Consider the following 16,174-nt stretch of genomic DNA (forward strand, 5'->3'; position numbering starts at 1 on the left):
TCGAAGGATCTGGGAAAATTTATCCATCATCGCATTCCTCTGTCGCTTAAGGCCCTTGTAGAGAAATATTTTTAAAGGATATCCTTCCCCCTCATATCTATTTTATTATGCCATGGGAGGTCGTCGATGTTTCTGAGGCTAGTCTTGAAAAATTTCAACTAGTTCCATCCCTAACGCTTTATACCTTGACCTCATTGGGGACATGGAAAGAAAAATAGATAAAGGGAAGACCGCTCTGATACCATTGAACCAGAATTATGCAAGAACATAAAAAAAAATATATCTAAACGTAAAATAGGGATGCATTAGAAATAAAACTTCATTTCATTAATATCAAAGAACTGAAATATGCTTACATGCATAATGGAAATAAACCCTCTCGAGTGACGGTATCTTATATTTGAAAAGAGATATGGTCACTACATGCGTTTGAGCTTTGTTAAAATAAGGCTCAAGGGTCTATTTTATTATTGAACAACAAAGGATAGCCCTAAATAGCCAAAACTCTAACCCTAGGAGATGAAACGCCAAGATTTTGTGGGCCCCGTTGGGGTTAGTTGGGAAGCCAACTTCCCGGGGTCATAACTTGGTCATATGATCTCCATTTGGCATGTTCGATGCCTCATTAGAAAGACCTCTCTGAGTACTACAAGATTTGTTGCAGGCACCTGCCTATATCTATTATAGACTTGCTATAGACCTAAAAAAAATGTTGTTTAGTGGGACAAAATAGATTTGGAAGTTCAGGATCCAAAAATATGCTAAAAATAATAAATGCGACTATAATAAAGGAAATAAATGAATTTGATTAGAGGTCTGGGTGGAATAGGTGGTTGGCCACAAATATTTATCTAGACCAAATACTGAAGGTCAAGGGAACCTTATTCTAAGCTGAATGTTGGACAAAAACATAGTGATGAGGATCACTTGTGATTAATGAATGGCTATGGAAACTGACAAAGGCAATGGAAAATCCTTTGGAAAGGAAAATAGGTATTAATTCACATTTCATTTATGAAATAATGGAAAATAGGAGAAAAGGAAGGTAAAAGGCCGCAGGTTGCATGTGAGGTGGAAAATGAAGGAAAAATAATGGAAAACGAAGAAAATAGAGGCATCAGTGATAAAAAGGCTTATGAGGATCATTTTACAGATTTTGTTAGTTCATCTTTCGCATTGTCATTCTATTCTCCCTCTCTCTCGCACTCTTAAACACTTATCATTTTATTGGAGCACTATTGGATAATTATGTCATACTTGGGATTTGGAGTAAGAAGGCAAAGGAAAAGAAGAAAAGTACAAGAGGACAATGAGATCAGTAGCTGCAATGAGTTTTTTTTGCAGGTACTAAGTTGCATGTATGATTTCATAGTTGGTTTTTACATGAATGGCATAAGCTTGTGGTTATTTTTTATGAGTTGTCATTGTCATGGAGGATTTCTTGGATTGACAATAGTTTTTCCTAGCCATTCGATTTCATTGGTAGCCATGGTGTTGTGGGTTTTACCTTTTTTTTGTGGTTGGTGCTCACGTTCCTTATGGTTGTGGGTTGAGTTATTAGTTCCTGGAGCCTTCGTTGGACAAATTATTTGGAATCCCTATAACATCTTGGGCTGAGTTACTAGTCTTAGAAGCCTTGGTTGAAAAAATTCTCTAGAGCCCTTGGTGGGTTGAGTTACTAGTCTTGGAAGCCTTGGTTGGATAAATTCTCTAGAGACCAATGGTAGCTCTGGGTTGAGTTACTATTCTTGGAATCCCGGTTGGAACAAATGCTCTGGAGCCCTAGACAACTTCAGTAGAGAAATATTTGGTGATGGTTGGTGATGTTTGACTATGAGGTGGAATCATTGGTTGAGGGCTGAGGTGGTTTGGGCGTTGGAAGCCCTGGTTTGGATTTTTTGGTTTATTCCATGAGATCCCACATTCATTCTTATAATATGTCATGGAGGTGATTGGATGAAAAGAGATTTGGTTCAGCCCAATCTATGGTAGGGTGATACGTGGAAGTCCCTGAGTTTGTTGGATTTCCATATGTTAGTAAGATCTCCTTTCCTCTTATGTTCTATGTGTAAATATAGATGTTATCATGTGGCTATGATGGTTTTTCTATTGTTGTTATTTATATGGTTATATGCTGGTTACAGGCAGGTTAATGACAAATTTGAGTGATGGTTCTCATGATGTTTTTCTTAGTAGATGAAATGTTAATCAATGAATGACATAATACATGATAATCCAGTTATTGTTAAAGGGCATCAAACCTTCTTTACGAATACTAGATAAGTATGAGGTTCTTATGTTCATATGTGCCTTTGTGACATGTACATTACATGTTCATGACGTGTTTGACAAAATGTTTGTCATGGTTAGGATGAGTCAGGTCAGGTCATTATTTAAGTTTTTCATTAGAGGTATTGTCTTCTTGTTACTTATCATTTCTGATAATTTCATCAACTTCTAGGTAGAGGCTTGAGTCCTACCCGAAAACAAGTGGTCGAGAATTTGGGTTCGCTGGTACAAAATTTCCTAAAAAAGACTATAGTCACATGGAGTCCTTATTGCGGGAGTGACTGGAGGGTTACAGTCACATGGAGGGCTTATTGTGGGAAAATTTGGGGGTCTAGCTCAATAAAAAATCAAGTTAGCTCCGAGTGGTTGGTCAGCCCCTGGGGATCTTGTAGCTCCTGAGGAAGGTCAATTTGCTTTTGGTTTGTCGATTCAACTACCTTAACTGTAATTGGGGAGTTGAATCACATCATAGTAACTCTTCATCACATATTGACCTGGGTGGACTAGTTAGATTGGGTAAGTTTGGGAGGAGGGTGTTACAGAGTGGTATCAGAGTGGGTTTCATTCTCTTTGGGTGATGTCTAGTTTCCGTTCTCTTTGGGTCATATATGATACTACATAGTGTTATCATAGCATGATTCAAGCCTTGGACTAGATTAGCAGAGTGTGTTTTTCATGCATACATCATGGTTGCATATGTGTCCATTTGTGGTCTATTTGTCTGTTATGTATGCATGGCATTGGTCATTATTGCAGTTGTGTTTCCATATAGAAGTTGATGACGTTGTTGTTGGGATGCGTTTTTCATTAATTCTTGTTAGTTTTGTATGCATTGGTTATTCATGTCAGTGTCTATATGTTTTTGTGCACGCATTGTGTCTAGTTGGTGTTATCGTTTTGACATCATGCATGGTAACTGGGATGATGAATGAGATGTTGTCTACATATTGATATGATTATGCTGATAAATGTATTGTGCTAATATGGTTGATCTTGTAGATGATATATCCTCCAGTGAACTATACTGATGTATGTTAGCTATGTTTATGTTTTGTTTTAGCTGACATGATATTCTTGCAAGTAGAAGATCAAAGATGACTAGAAAAATAGTAGACTATAGGTCATGAGACTCTCCCTATAGATCAAATGATCAGCATGGAAATGGGTACTCTCTTGAAATAGAATAAAATTTGAGAGATTTGAAAGAATAAATAATAAGTTGTAAAGTAGATAATGACAAAATCATTTAGTCGTAAGACAGACTTGCCACGGAGTAGAAGAAACAATCAGAGGTCAATGCAATCATCCTTAATGTCTTGTTAGACTTGCAGACACAAGGACCACTTAGGATCAGTCATGAATAAGAGGATATGACTAATGGACCCTCTTGTAGTATGTCTCATGGTGGACATAGGTTGGATAGAGATGATACCATTAGAGATGGAAGATTATTGGATATACCTCATAGATGACTCAGTGGACATGGACTTTACTCTAGTTCTAGTTTAGACAGGTGCCATGGTCATCATCGCTATCATCTTTATAGTAGGAGTGACAGGGGATATTTATTAGATGAGTTTAAGAGAGAAAAGACTACTACATTTGATGGAGAAATGAAGTTTCAAGATGCAGAAACATGGTTTCTCAAGCCGCATAAGTTCTTTAGAGTGCATCATTAATTAGAGAACATGAAGGCCATAATAGCTATGTTCATTCTTAAAGGTAAAAAATAAATTTGGTGGGAATATGTGAAGAATTTTAGGGGCATTCAGGAAGAGGAGTTGACTTGGAGTGAGTTCGAGATAATTTTCATGAAGAAGTATCTTTAAGAGAGATATTATGATGATAGGGGAAATTAATTCTATGAGTTGAATACATGATCCATAACCAATGAGGAGTACACTAGAAGATTCTTGAAGTTATTGAGATTTGTGCCTTATCTTAAGGAGGAGAAAGTGAAGATTCAAACATTGATTAGTGGGTTTCTGGTAGCACTAAAGATAGAATCAAGTTTGATGAGCCTAGATCATTGGAGGAAGCCATCATAAAGCTAAATTATTGTTATGAGAAATCAAAATGCAGATATGAGACTAAGAAGGATTGAAATGGAAATGAGGAGAATAAAGGAAATGAGATAAGAAATGAACAATACCTCAAGACATAAGTAAAAAATAGAATGCAACATCACCTAAGAATTTCAATGCATCTGACTGAGGGCATGGATTTAAGTTTGAGGAGAAGAACAAGGGTGATGGAAATAAGCCTTCAGAATGTTGGAATTGTGGCAAGGATCATCGTTGAAGAAATTTTTTGCAATATCAATATGGTAGATCTCGGATCTATAGTGCTATGGAGGCGCAGATAGTTGGCGATTTTAGACGACGTATTCCATGAATCTATGCGACATTGGATAAGAAGCAGACAGACCATCCAACATCTATTAACGAGATGGATGGTAAGATTTGTCATCAATTTGTTTGTATTTTGGTTGACCCTAGATCTAATTATAGTTATGATATTCCTAACCTGGTGTATAATTGTGGTTTGAATAAAGAATTACATGCATAATGTTGGTTAGTGCAATTGGCTACACTTACAAATAAAATATTGCATCATTGGGTAAGAGCTTGTGAATTTGAATTGAATGGTATGCCTACATCAATGCATTTGATTATACTTCCATTGGATTCGTAAAATATGTTATTGGGTATGGATTGGTTGTATCTTCAAAGGACTAAGGTGGACTGTTATGACAAGACTATTGAAGGCTTGGATAACAGTGGAGAATAAAGAATTTTGCAGGGTAAGAAGAAGGCAACATCAGTTAGAATGGTGACAACTATGCAGGAAAAATGTAGTTGCAAGAAATAGTGTGTGTTATTTGCAGTAAATATTTCTAGTGACAAAGTTAATGATGTTGAGTATGTGGAAGTCTTAAATAGGTACCTCATTCTACAATAGTTTTAGGATATATTTCCTGCATATTTTTCAGAGTTGTCACCTCACAGGGAAGTTGAATTTTCTATTGAGTTGGTACCATGGGAAGCACACACATCAAATGCACCATACAGGATGAGCACACCATAGTTAGTGGAATTGAATCTACAGTTGAAGGAAATGCTTGAGAAGGGATACATTAGGCCAAGTGTATCACCTTGGGGTGCACTAGTGTTCATTTTGAAGAAGAAGGATGGTACTCTTAGGTTATGTATTCATTATAGGTAGTGGAACAAAGTAACCATCAAGAAAAAATATCCATTGGAAAGGATTGATCACTTGTTTAATCAGTTGAAGGGAGAAACAATGTTCTCAAATATTTATTTCAGATCTGGATACCATCAAGTATGCATTAAATAAGAGGACATCTACAAGACTTATTTGCAGACTAGCTATGGGAATTATGAGTTTGTTGTAGTTCCATTTTCTTTGAATAATTCTCCAACTAATTTTATGTGTGTTGTAACTTAGTTTTACCATCTTATATTGTCCATTTTCCTTTATGTTGAAAATAGAAAAATAATGAAAAAATACAAAGAATATAGAATAGAAAAGAAAATACGAAAAGAAAGAAACAAAAAATGAAAATAAAAAGAAAATAGTAAAATGGGATATCTATATATATATATATATATATATAATACAAAGAATATAGAAAAGAAAAGAAAATACGAAAAGCAAGAAACAAAAAATGAAATGGGATATATATATATATATATATATATATATATATATATATATATATATGAAAAGGATAAATATGCACAATCCCCAATGTAGGCATGCTAGCTTGAATGTCAACATAGATTATATTTCAATTAATGTATAAATCCTTTTTATATTAATTAATCAAGGACTAATTAAGATATAACCAAAGTGCATTTGATTTGACCTCTTGTCACTTTCGATAAACATCAAGCAAGAGTAAATGGCGGAGATCATTCCTGCCCGGATCAATGACGAGGGATGAACTTTGGAACCCCCCCCCCCTCTATCAAAGTTTAAGGAAAGGGGGAGGTTTGTCAATATGCCCGTGGGTACGTGGCACCCCCTCAATCATTTCACCCTACGTTTCTAAAAAACAATAAACTACCTATAGCCCCCCCTCGAAAACCACTTTCTCATCCATGTTAGTGTTGGTATCTTCATCCCTCCATCAGTGATCAAAATTATCTTTTTGCATGCATTTTAGGTGTCTCATCTGATCAGCTGCATTCCATTAGGTCATGGATCATCTGATGATAGTGGTTCTTTATCAATTTACCTCATGCTTTTCATCTGCTGGCCTATTTGCACATGTACAGATTATTTGCTGTCATTTTTATTTCATTTCAGTTGCAGAAGTCATTTTAGGGTTTCAATTCTCATTAGGTCTAGGGTTTGCCACCATGATCTTCAAAATCTCAATAACAGGCTAGCAGTCACATGAGGATTTTCAATAAGTTCATAAAATCACAAATTCTACAGATGCTTTGCTCCATAAAGGGTTTTTACCTCAAAACTTTGTTTTCAGGTGAAAACATGGTTTTTCCATTTCTTGTACAAATTCTATGTAATTTTATCATTTTCATATGTAATATAGCATCATATGCAGCCTTGGGTCACCTTGCCAAACTTCTGCACTCCAGCTCCTGCAAAAAGAGACAAGAAGATCCAAGCATTAGTCCATCAAATGACAAAAAGAGAGCCAAACTCATAAACAGGGCTTTAAAGAAAAAAGTGAAAAGGAAAACTTTAGAAAGTGGGTTTTCTAAATGAAAAATTAAAGTCAAAAGTATATAAAGGGATCATTTGTGTTGAAGACTTCATTTATGCTAAAAGTGAGAGAGAACAAGGAGAAAATCGTGTTTTGAGGTGAAAAGAGGGAAATTGCAACAAGTTTCGAGATTTCTCTTGGCATGGTGCACCTGGGCATTGGCGCGGCGCACCTGCCTGGCACGGCGCACCAGGCGCAGGATTTACATAGAGCTTTGAAGGGGCACATCGCACCTGCCAGGCATGACACACTTGCCGGGCACAGTGCACCTGGGTGTTGGCGCGGCGCACTAGTCTGCCAAGCCAAAAATTCATCCCATTGATTCTCTAAGGCTCTAAAATTTCCAAATGCTATTCCTCCAAGTAAGTAAAACCTCCTATTTGCCATAGCAAGACATTTTATCATCCTTGTTGGTGTTTTGATAGGTGAAAAATCAAACCATAAATTGATGCACAGTTGTCTTGCAAAACTGTTTAAGGTTTTATAGGGTTTTTGTCATTCTTGTTGTTTATAATCCCTTGCATCATTTTCCCATATCCCATTCCTCTCCACTAAATTTCCATAATTTTATTTCCCTTTCCCTCTCTCATTTACACTCATCTTACTCCCTTTTTTACCAAACCCTAAGTCCTACACCTAATTCCCACTATTCCCCAAACCCCAATCTTCATTCCCAAAACCCTATCACTCCCTAATAACCCTACAGCCAGCATCAAAACCTTCCACTCATCAAATCCCACTCATCAGTCCCACTCATCAAATCCCAAAGAATAAAATAGCAGTCACCTATTCTTGAGAAAATCTCTTCATACTCATCATTTTACACCATACATTGGCAAACATGGAAACATATTTAGCTTATGAAAGGGATGAGGAAACTGTGAGTGATTCCTCCCAAGAGATTCATGCACCAAGAAAACCACATAAGGGAGGAAAACACATCTTGGAGGAGCCCACGACACTCACAAAGTTATTAGCTTGTCCTCCTGCAGTAACATGTTTTAAACATCAGTCTTGCTACCAGTTTTGTGAGATGGTGGAGAGGGTGAAATACCACCATGAAATTTCTAGGCTATTTGTCCTTCATATTCACAATGGCCAGGTGAACTTAGCAGGTGTTTCCTTCACTTTGACACCTGAAACTATAGCTGTAGCAATATGTATTCCAAATGTGGGTGAACAGTGGAACAAAGGATAGCTTGTGGGAAAAGAACATTATGAGCCTTATATCAAGGCTAGTTTTCAAAAGCAAATCGGTAGGGTCTTTCCTTTCAGATACCTATAGGACACTTATGCTCCACTCATGAAGCTCATTATCAAATACTTCACCTGTGAAGGGATATTTCCTCGCTTGTACACTTATCATGTTAGATTGTTGATGCATTTCACTAGAGTGAGGATGGTGAACCTCCCCTATTTCATATGCAGAAATATTGAGAAAAAGGCTACATTGGTGCAAAGAAAACCTCTTCATCAATAGTTCAACAACATTTATCATTTATCATTGATCAAAATTGTTGTGTTGCATTAGCTGAGCTTGTTGAATGTTTCATGGGATACTTTCATTTTACATGAGGTTTTCACAAGCCCTCCAGTGACCCCATCAATATTTCAAGAGGAAGTAGGGCCTTCAAATCAGCAAGAGGTTCATGAGACTCAAACTACAGGTGTGCCAATATTTATCACTTATGAAAAGGGCACAAGGAGATTATTTGCAGTTGCCAAATGAGTACTATCTCCACCTAGGGTGGAAGGGGTCTCGTTTCCTTCATCAGACCACATGCAAATGCTATCTTCACCAGGGGTGAAAGGGGATTTTCCTTATTCTTCAGCAGAGCAGGTACAGGACAAAGGGAAGCAACCATTGCATGAGGAAGGGCCTTCTCAGGGTCAGGAGAGAGATTTTATTTTCATTTAGGAGGAGGATACTAATTTGGGCTCCCAAATCTCAAGACTCAAGGAGATCATCAAAGAAAAGAAGCTGACATCCATGCCTTATCTCTTAACCTTGAAAAGGCTAAGTGGATCATTAATTACCTTGAGCAATGGAACAAGAAGTTGGAGGATAAACAAACAATCATGGAGCTGCAAACCGTAAGGGAAAAAAGAAAGCAGCAAAAAGAAAAAAAGTCAAATTGACACCCCTTGAGCAAGAGTTTGATGCTGACCAAGAATATTGGCTAGAGAGAGAAAATATGCACTTGGAAAAGCTCCTTGAGAAAGCAAATAAGGAGAAAAAAATGTTGTGGAACATGGCCTATCACTATTTGGCACGAAACAGGATTTGCAAAACAAGGATAAGGTGCCTAAAAGCCAAGTTGAGGAAGACTTTGAGGAGCAAGAAAGAGCAAGATAAGCTCAAGATCTTGGCTAAAGTTTCATTGGCCCAGCATAACACTTGATGTAGATCACTCATGCCAAATTTCAAGAAATTGGTAAACTTTTTTGGCAATTTTGTTTTTTTCATGGAAAAAACAGGTTTTTCCGGTACATGCGTAGCGCCACCTGGCACTCGCTTTTGATAGGGACCTCCTTTGGAAGGAAACTTTGCATTTTTGGATCCCTTATAGAAAATTATGCATGCCCAGAAATTACTAGGAAATTTTTGACAAGTTTTGGACCTCCAAAAGGGTGAATAACACCTAAAAAATGCCCTCTTTGCCACCTTTTGGCCACACAGGAATCAGTGTTGGGAGAACTGATTTTTGGAGGGGAAAATGGACACCAAATTCAAAAATTCCACTTGTCTTAGAAAGTAGACAAATAGAATTTTCCAACAAGCGAACTTGGAGCAAGTTTGGGGAAGGGGAAGGCCTCCAAATTCAGCTGGGAAAAAGCACTACGCACAGAAAAAGTGGCGCTACGCACAGGATGAAAAAGTGCCAATTTTGCTCACAAACTCTGTTTTTCACCTAGTTTTCTCCTAGTTTGACTTTTTCTCCCTTATGGTCGAATTCATGATGTGGAATAATGTAAATTGATGTATTATGATGAAAAAATGATAAAAATTGTCTTGATAAGTTAGATACATCAGTTGTAGGTGGTTTGGAGTTGAATGAATCTGTTTCCTAGGTTTAAGAGGCAAGCTGTTCCACTGCCTATTTTTGTGTTCCTAGTTTAGATATGGTTGAAAACACACCTCTTCTCATGGATTCGACCCCTGATGGATATCACAGGAGGTTTGGAGGTCTATATCATGTGTTTTTTCAGTCATTTGTAAAGGTTGGACACTTGTGAATGCTTTGAGGACTATTGTACATCATCTCTGCAGTTTGGCAAGGAAATAGACCAAGGTTTGCAGCATTTTGTGGGATTCTTGTGGAAAGATGACTTAGTATTGTTCTTCCTTCTGTGATTCAAGTTATTATGTGTTTATGTGTGCCATTTTCTCTCTCTTTTCAGCTTAAATAAATGAATCAAGTATAAAGGTAGAAATCATTGATGTTGTAGTGCTCTACCTTAGGGTTTGTTTAGCTTTACATGTTTTCTACTGTTTGTGTTGGGTGTGGAGCCTGATTATCTTCTATATTCAAAGGTATCGCCACATTGGACCCCAGTTCGAAATGGGGGCGGCAATGCCGCCCATAAAATATTCGCTGCAGGGGGGCTCCAGGGGGGGCGGCTGCGACTTTTGGGAGCCCCCCCTGGAGGGGGGTTTCGGGGGCAACGTCCCCGAAGCTAAAAACAACTATAAAATTGCCTTGTAAAAGTATAGTAATTTCTAGTCAATCTGGGCCGTTCATTAGGCGGATGATCTGACAGTAGAACTTATGTTTAGTTTAGGGTTTTTTGCCCTAGAAGGCAACCCCTCTCTTTGTATGAGGGAATTTGTATTTTGAGGCTGTGTGATAGATGTGTATTCTGTGAGCGGGAAACAGAGAGGTGAGACTGTGAGAGAAAACAGAGGATATTAGAGCGGATTTGCTGTAGGTTGTTTCTCTTCATTTTGCTAGATAATAGAAAGGAAGGACTGGTTGTTCGAGGTGGACATAGCCAAAACTGGGTGAACCATGTATATTTGTGTCTCTCTTGTTTTGTGCGTTTTCTATGTTAATATTTCTGCAATATTTTATGTGTTCCATTGCTCCGTAATATATATAATTTTCTAACAACTGGTATCAGAGCCGAAGGTCTATTCGGCTGATAAAATCGCAGGAAAGAAGGGTTCGTGGTTCGAGTGGGAGCAATGGCGGAAGATGGTAAGTTTAGGGTCGAAAAATTTAACGGCCAAAACTTCTCATTGTGGAAGATGCAGATGGAAGATTATCTGTATCAGAAAGATCTATACCTACCATTGGGCGGAAGATCAAAGATGCCGACGGGTATGACAGACAAAGAATGGAACCTTCTCGATAGAAAGGCACTCGGAACAATACGGTTGTGCCTTGTTGCGTCAGTCGCCTTCAACATTTCGAAGGAAACCATGACAGAGGGTTTGATTCAGGCGTTGTCAAAACTATATGAAAAACCCTCAGCCTCAAAGGAGGTATTTCTTATGAAACAGTTATTTAATATGAATATGTCGGAAGGTGGATCTGTTGCAGACCATTTAAATGATTTTAATACAGTTACAAGTCAATTAAGTTCTGTAGGGGTAAACTTTGATGATGAAGTTAGAGCTCTATTATTCTTGTGCTCATTACCAGAAAGGTCGAATGGTTTGGTAATGGCCATTAGTAACTCCGTTTCTGGATCTAGTACTTTAAAGTTTGATGATGTTGTCGGTGCTATCCTTAGCGAAGAAATGCGACGGAAAAGCTCCGGTGAGACATCGGGAAATGCTTTGAGTGCAGAGTCTAGAGGAAGAAAAATGGAAAGAGGAAAGAGCTCAGGATATCGCAGTAAATCAAGGAAAGGCAGATCCAAGTCCAGATCAAGGATAGTGTGATGGAAATGTGGAAAGAAAGGACACCTAAGGAAAGATTGTAGATCTCGGAAGGGAAAAGAAGGAGATGCACAACAAGAAAACAATCATGAAGAAAATGTGACAGGTGAGGTGTTACAAGATGCTTTGATTCTTTGTTTTGAAAATATTACTGATTCCTGGGTGGTAGATTCAGGGGATTCATTCCATGCCACACCTGATAAGAAATAATTTCATGACTATGTTCAAGGAGATTTTGGACAAGTTCGTCTGGGTGATGATAAACCCTGTAAAATCGTTGGAATGGGTAAGGTTCTTGTAAAACAACAGAATGGAAACCAATGGCTATTAAAGGAGGTAAGGCATGTTCCGGATCTAAAGAAAAATCTGATTTCAACAGGACAGTTAGGCGGTGAAGGTTGTGTGACAACTTTCACAGATAAAGATTGGAAGGTCACCAAAGGAGCCCTAGTAATAGCAAAAGGTGAAAAGGTTGGTACATTGTATTTATGCAATGGTATTTCTAACTCTGTTAATGCTTTAACTTCCAAAGGAGCAGATGCAACATTATGGCATCATAGGCTCGGACACATGAGTGAAAAGGGGATGAAGATTCTTCACTCAAGGAATTTGTTGCTAGGTTTGAAGAATGTTGATTTGGACTTTTGTGAGAATTGCATTTATGGAAAACAGAATAGAGTCAGATTTCTCAGAGTTGGGAAAGAAAAGAAGAATGAAAAATTAGAGCTTGTGCATACAGATGTATGGGGACCTGCTCAGGTATCATCTCTCGGTGGCTCTCGTTATCATGTTACTTTTATTGATGATGCAACTAGAAAAACTTGGATTTATTGTATTAAGAATAAATCTAATGTATTTGATACTTTCAAGAAATGGAAAGCTTTGGTTGAGATTGAGACAAGAAAGAAATTGAAGTGTCTTAGATCAGACAATGGAGGTGAATATTGTAGCAAAGAGTTTGATCGGTACTGTTCAGAGCATGGAATTCGTATAGAGAAGACAGTTCCAAGAACACCACAAGAAAATGGTGTGTCAGAAAGGATGGACAGAACAATCATGGAGCGTGCAAGGTGCATGAGATTGCATGCAGGATTGCCTTTACAGTTTTGGGCAGATGCTGTAGATACTGTTGTTTATCTAATAAACAGAGGGCCTTCAAATTCCTTGGATGGTGGTGTTCCAGAGGAAGCATGGACAGGTAAAAAGATAAACTACTCTATTTTAAAGCCTTTTGGTTGTGAGGCCTTTGTCCATATTGATAAAGAAAATAGAACAAATCTTGAGGCAAAGTCAAAGAAATGTACCTTTATTAGATATGGTGTTAATGATTTTGGTTATCGCTTATATGATTACGAAAATCACAAAATCATTAGGAGCAGAGATGTAATATTCAATGAAAAGGTCTTTTATAAGAATCAGTTGCAGGAAAAGAAACAGGAAAAGGAAAACAAGGAATACGCAGTTCTTGATGAAATCACTGAAAAAGTGACGGTGCCTGAAAATAATAATAATCAACAACCACAACAACAGCAACCACCACAACAACAACAAGCACCCCAAACACCTGAAAGTGGTGTTAGAAGATCTACCAGGATAAGTAGACCCCCTGAACGATACTATCCTTCATTATATTATTTATTGTTGACTGATTCCGGTGAACCCGAATGTTATGAAGAAGCAATGCAGGTTGAAAGCAGGAAGAAGTGGGAGGCAGTCATGGAAGAAGAGATGGACTCCTTAATGCATAACCAGACTTGGGATTTAGTCAGGTTGCCTGTAGGAAAAGCTACATTGAAGAATAAATGGGTTTACAAGCTGAAGGAAGAAGATGGAGGAAAACAGAGGTATAAAGCTAGACTTGTGGTGAAGGGGTTTGCACCGAATAAAGGTATTGATTTTGATGAAATATTTTCTCCTGTTGTTAAAATGACTTCAATTAGAACTATTTTAAGTCTTGTAGCAGCTGAAGATTTTCATCTTGAGCAGTTAGATGTAAAGACAACCTTTCTCCATGGGGATTTGGAGGAAGAGATATATATGCAGCAGCCACAAGGATATGAGGTGAAAGGGAAGGAGAAACTAGTGTACAGGTTGAAGAAGAGCTTGTATGGCTTAAAACAGGCTCCAAGGCAGTGGTATCTAAAATTTGACAAGTTTATGTCTGAACAAGGTTATACTAGATGTCACTCTGATAATTGTGTTTATTTGAAAAAGCAAAATGATGGCAGCTATATTATATTGTTATTGTATGTAGATGACATGCTTGTTGCAGGATCTAACATGCAGGAAATAAATGTGCTCAAAAGAAAATTGGCAAATTCATTTGCAATGAAGGATTTGGCAGCTGCAAAACAAATCCTTGGTATGAGAATAACTAGAGACAAGAAAAATCGTAAATTAACATTGTCTCAGAATGAGTACATACAAAAGGTGTTTAAAATATTTAACATGCACAATGCAAAAACAGTTAGTACACATTTTGCTAGCCATTTCAAACTTAGCAAAGAAATGTGTCCGAAGACTCAAGAAGACATGGGTTATATGTCTAAAGTTCCATATGCATCAACAGTTGGAAGCTTAATGTATGAAATGGTCTGCACAAGGCCTGATATTGCACATGCAGTGGGAGTTGTAAGCAGGTACATGAACAATCCAGGAAAGGAACATTGGATGGCAGTGAAATGGATTCTCAGATATTTGAAAGGTACCACAAATCAAGCATTATGCTTTGGTGGTTCAAACATCTCCCTACAAGGATATGTTGATGCAGATATGGCAGGTGACAGAGATAACAAGAGGTTTACTATAGGATATGTATTTACTGTTGGAGGAACATCTGTCAGTTGGGTTTCAAAAATCCAAAGTGTTGTTTCACTTTCAACAACAGAAGCAGAGCATGTTGCTGCTATAGAGGCTAGTAAAGAAATGATTTGGTTACAAAGGTTTATGGGTGAATTGGGTAAGGAGCATGATATGGGCACGTTATACAGTGATAGCCAAAGTGCCATTCGTCTTGCAAATAACTTAGCATTTCATTCCAGGACTAAACACATACAGCTCAAGTACCATTTCATACAATCAGTGTTGGAAGATGGAGAGTTGAAGCTGGAAAAGATACACACTAGCTAGAATCCTGCAGATATGCTAACAAAAGTTGTAACCAGGGAGAAACTGAGAATATGCTCAGTTTCAATTGGTCTTCAAGGATGATGATGAAGATGAGAAACAACCAGGTCCAAAGAGGAGTCATTGTCCAGCAAATGGAGCAGCGGTGAAGTTGCTACAATCAGTCTCCAAGTGGGAGATTGTTGGGTGTGGAGCCTAATTATCTTCTATATTCAAAGGTATTGCCACATTGGACACCAGTTTGAAATGGGGGCGGCAAGGCCGCCCGTAAAATATTCGCTGCAGGGGGGTCCGGGGGGGGGGGGGGGGGGGGGGGAGGGGGGGTGCGGCTGCGACCTTTGGGAGCTAAAAACAGCTGTAAAATCACCTTGTAAAAGTATAGTAATTTCTAGTCAATCTGGGCCGTTCATTAGACGGATGATTTGACGCTAGAACTTATGTTTAGTTTAGGGTTTTTTGCCCTAGAAGGCAACCCCTCTCTTTGTATGAGGGCATTTGTATTTTGAGGCTGTGGAATAGATGTGTATTCTGTGAGCGTGAAACAGAGAGGTGAGACTGTGAGAGAAAACAGAGGATATTACAACGGATTTGCTGTAGGTTGTGTCTCTTCATTTTGCTGGATAATAGAAAGGAAGGACTGGTTATTGACGGTGGACATAGCCCAAACTGGGTGAACCATGTATATCTGTGTCTCTCTTGTTTTGTGCATTTTCTGTGTTTATATTTCTGCAATATTTTATGTGTTCCATTGCTCCGTAATATATATAATTTTATAACAGTTTGAAGAGGACTCATGACACTTCCATGCCCTCTCCAACTCCTCACCAGTCTTAAGACTCTCCATTTCACTTAATTCAAAGTACTAAAGCATTTACCTACCTCACCCCATAGAAACCTCTACAATACTAAGTCCATTCCCCGGACCCAAAACTGCCCTTCACATTTGATCCAGCAATCAACCATAAAACTCAATCAAACTCCTTTGAGCATATACCTAGCCTAAAATTAGTCTTTACATCAGTCATCTCAAGCCTCATTTTCTATATTTTCCTAAGATTGACAAGGATAGAGCCCTCTTCTGACCTAGTAGGGCTAGCTACTAGGTTAAGCGTGGTTTGATG

The sequence above is a fragment of the Pinus tabuliformis genome, chromosome 4_2 (assembly GCF_031772625.1).
Source record: "Pinus tabuliformis cultivar Carrire ecotype Pingquan chromosome 4_2, CPIR1, whole genome shotgun sequence".
NCBI lineage: Eukaryota > Viridiplantae > Streptophyta > Pinopsida > Pinales > Pinaceae > Pinus > Pinus tabuliformis.